The 4,366-nt window shown below is 45.9% G+C and overlaps 1 pseudogene; it reads right to left on the reverse strand.

The window, feature by feature from the left end:
- Positions 1 to 2,860: 2,860 nt before the first annotated feature.
- LOC127688004 (60S ribosomal protein L29-like) lies at positions 2,861 to 3,650 on the reverse strand (annotated as a pseudogene).
- Between the last annotated feature and the right edge of the window lie 716 nt (positions 3,651 to 4,366).

The raw sequence follows: 4,366 nt of genomic DNA on the forward strand, positions 1-4,366 counted from the left end.
GGGTGGCAGTTAGGGGAATGCCAGAGAAGAAAGATAAAGAATATGTGTGAAATAATGTGGAATTGGGCATGGTAACACATACCTGTAAGTCCTGAACTTGGGATGTGGGGTCAGGAGAAAAACAGGAGTTCAAAGTCAATCTTAGCTACATACTGAGTTTGTGGCTAGCCTGGGCTACATAAGACCCTGTCTTAAAAAAAAAAAAAAAAAAAAAAAAAAAAAAAAAAAAAAAAAAAAACAAGCAAATGTCAAAGTGTCAAAAAACAAGAGAGTTCTGAGTACTCCTCAGCACTGGAGATGTTTCTGGATGAGGAATGTTATCAGCTCGGGACCGACAAGACTAAGTAAGTTCTCCACACAAAGGAGATTTATTTTCCCCAGAGGTGCAGAGGGCAGGAAATAAGAGATAAATACAGGAGACAGAGGAAGAGGGAGAGGGGAAGGAAACAACGGAGACGGGGTAGGATCTTTTTCCAGAGAGGGTTAAAGGATTGCCTTTAGATAGACCTTGTCCTTAGATGTGGCCCATAGAAAAATGGAGGTTTTATAAAGAAAGGTAAAAAGGGAAACCCCATATTAGGATGAAGTATTTCATTTTGATTGGGCATGTTAATTAGGTGAGCCAAAGAGGGCTTTTGATTGCTGGACTTCAATAGTTTGATGGCTGGACCTTGGCAGTCAGCCTCTGGAGAAGGAAGTGGCCAAATAAAGGAACAGACCTTGGTGGCTAGCTTTAAGAATTCAATGGGTTTTTTTTTAGCAAGACAGAGGGGGTAAGAGAGAAGGGCAAGGCCTGCCAGAGCCATGCTTGCCACCCTCAAGCTGGCAAGAGTCCCTTCACTTGGGTAGGATCAAAAGGTTAGAAGCTCACAGAGGAGGGAGAGGTGGGAGGGGAAGTCGAAGCACCTTCAGGCTTTGAGCAAGAACCCTGCTCTCAGCTCCCTAACACAGGCTTGCTCGCCTTCCCTGTGGCTTCTGGGTATCAGCAAGGCCTTGGGTTTTGGTTGTTTCCTCTGGCAGCCAAGAACTCAGTCTAAGAAGATTTGCGTGGGCACCTTTAAAACCTCAAGGGGAGTCTTTCTGACTCATCTTCATGCCTCTCCCCCACAGCTAGCTCTCAGGAAGGAAACTCCCTGGGTGGAGTCAATGCTGTCTGCCTTCTGGTTCTGGGCCTTTTCCTTCCCTGAGTGGGATGTGGCGGAAGTGGGTTTTCTCTGCCCTCATCCTCCCCTTTCATGTTCCCTCTTCCCTTTTCCAGCAAGCTCGACTTGGAGTTAAAATGGAAGGATAGCAGGTGTATTCCAAACATTTAAAAATGCAGGATCTCTAGACTGGAGCGATGACTCCAAAGATAAGAGTACTTGCTGCTCCTCCAAGGGACTTGTGTTCAGTCCCTAGCACCTACATGGTGGCTTGAAGCTGTTTGTAACTCCAATTCCAGACTATCTTCTGCTCTCTTCTGGCCTCTGTAGGCACCAGGAATGCATGAAGTACACAGATATGCCGCAGGTAGAACATCCCATACACATTTAAAAGAAGTCCCGTACTTAAAAATCAAAACCCCAGGACCTCACTATGTAACCCAGACTGGCTTGCACCACCCTGTGTGCCTTCACATGGTCTCCTGTTTTAGCCTCCCAAGATTCAGAATTATAGGCACAGGCAGAAAACACTTTAGAGGTAGGCGGCTGTAGTAGATAACTTTAATCCTAGCACTCAGGAGACAGATGCACACAGATTTCTGAGTTAAAGGTCAGCCTGATCTATAAAGGGAGTTCTAAGACAGCTAGAGCTACATATACAGAGAAATCCTGACTAGAAAAACCAACCCAACCCAACCCAACCAACCAACCAACCAACTAACCAACTAAGCAATTAACCAACCAACCATCCCCAACCACTTTTTAATTAAGAGGTTAAAGTTAAATACTTTTGAACTTCCAGTTTACAAGTCCAGTTGTAGGGTTGAAACTTTGAGGATTATTTCTATGTTTCTGACTCCTACACACTGCTACCCCCTTAGAGTAATTCCTGTAAGGATATAGGACAATATTGTCTAGGGGCAACAGGTTTCTTATCTTAAATTGGTGGATGCTCTAGACTGTGATCTGCAGGTTTCTCCACTGAGTTCAGTGTCTCATCTTAGACATATGGCTGAGCTCCTCAGGGTGGTGACACCCTGATATTTTGTCACAGGAGCATTCTGTCATTCTGTGTTCTGATAGAGTCACATGTGGGTACAATCTGTGGTTTATATTTTGTCATATAGCTTCCCTTTTCGACGTGGGTTATACCAAATCTGTCCATCTCAGCTGTCTCCCCAATATCAAGGCTACTGCTTTGCCTGCTGCTCAGTGACAATGAGGCAGGCTGGAGATGACTGGGCATGGAGTTAGGGGGAAAAAAAGAATGTTCAGGTTGTAGAATCTGCATGCATTGCCTCAGGGAAGCAAGACAAACAGTATCAGAGACTAGATCATCTTTTACTACACGGTTATTGAAATTAGAATCTGCCTTTCTTTGCTTTGTTCTTCTCCAGGTCATCTGACTATGCATCTCCTGTCTCTTTTGCTGTTTTCTCATCTCCAGACTTGAGGATGTTGAAAGACTGTAGGGCTTAGCACTTGGTCCTGGTTACTCTGTCTCAGTCCATGATCAAACTTACCTGCCCTCAAGTTTTGAAACAATGTTCATGGGTTCAAAGACAATTGCAACTCTCCCAACTGCCTCTAGATTTTTTTAAACAGATCTTGCCTCAAGTTTATTTGTAAAAACAGCATAGGACACTGGTCATCTGCAAATAGAGTGTGGGTAGGTGTGTCACAGCAGTCCATCTGTCTTCACATGGCAGGAGCCTTTTTTATGGGTACTTCACAGGGGCTTGGGCACCTCTGGGAGCCTGAGCTAGAGCTAAAGCCTGGGCCTTAGCTGGAGCTTTGGCCTCTGCCTTGGTTTGAACCTTGTGCTCTGGCTGGCAGAGCCTATGCCCCGTGGCCATGTAGCTTCGAATCCGATTCCCAAGCTTGGGGTGAGCGAGGAAAGTCAGATGGCTGAGTTTGCGACTGGGGTCCTTTGGCATCTTGGCTTGATGGCCTGAGGCTTCACAAGGGCCCTGACGGCCTCTGTGCGCACTCACTGCCTTTGCACTGTTGTTCTGCATCTCCTTCAAGCCTTCAAGCAGTGGGGGAGACTGCCCCACCTGGGAATCCATCCCATACACAATCACCAAACCCAGACACTATTGTGGATGCCAACAAGCTCTTGCTGACAGGAGCCTGATATAGCTGTCTCCTGAGAGGCTCTGCCAGTGCATGACAGATACAGAGGTGGATGTTCTCAGCCAACCATTGGACTGAGCACCAGGTCCACATGGAGGAGCTAGAGAAAAAAACCAAAGGAGCTGAAGGAACTTGCAGCCCCATAGGAGGAACAATATGAACCAACCAGTACCCCCAGAGCTACAGGGACTCATGCTCCACTATATGCTTTAGGCCTTTCTTGTTGTGCTTCTTGGCAAAGCGCATGTTCCTCAGGAACTTGGGGTCAACCCCCTTAAGAGATTCAAATCTTTGTGACCGGGGTTTCTTGATGCCATTTCTGTGCCATTTGCGGGATTGGTTGTGTGCAGTGTGGTTCTTGGATTTGGCCATGCCTGCACAGTAACCCACAGCTTCTGTAGCACCTGGGATTGGAAGAGAAAAATGAACATAAATTTAATGATGATTATGATACAAAAAAATCTACCTCTCCATGCTATATGAGTTATAGCTAACTTATGTTTTCTTTTTTTGTTGTTTAAATTTTTTTAATGCATTTTTTTTTACTGAATATATTCTTCATTTACGTTTCAAATGTTATACCCCTTCCTGGTTTCCCCTTCCTCGAAACCCCAGAACACATCCTCCCACCCTCTGCCTCCAAGAATATGCCCCTCCACCCAACCCACTCCCCTCCCATTTCCCCTCCTAGGGCATCTATTGAGCCTTCACAGGACCAAGGACCTCTCCTCCCACTGATGCCCAACAAGGCATTCCTCTGCCACTCTTTTGGCTGGAACGATGTGTACCCCTTTGTTGATGGCTTAGTCCCTGGGAGCCCTGGGGTGTCTGGTTAGCTGACGTCGTCGTTCTTTCCATGGGGCTGCAAACCCCTTCAGCTCCTCTAGACCACCCTCCAACTCCTTCATTTGGGATCCTGTGCTCAGTCCAACAGATTGGGAAAAGTTCTTTATCAATCCTACATCCGATAGAGGGTTAATATTCAATGTATACAAAGAACTCAAGAAGTTAGACTCTGGAGAGTCAAATAACCCTATTAAAATGGGATATAGAGCTAAACAGGGAATTTTTAACCGAGGAAACTCGAA

The sequence above is a fragment of the Apodemus sylvaticus genome, chromosome 6, assembly GCF_947179515.1.
Source record: "Apodemus sylvaticus chromosome 6, mApoSyl1.1, whole genome shotgun sequence".
NCBI classification, from domain to species: Eukaryota; Metazoa; Chordata; class Mammalia; order Rodentia; family Muridae; genus Apodemus; species Apodemus sylvaticus.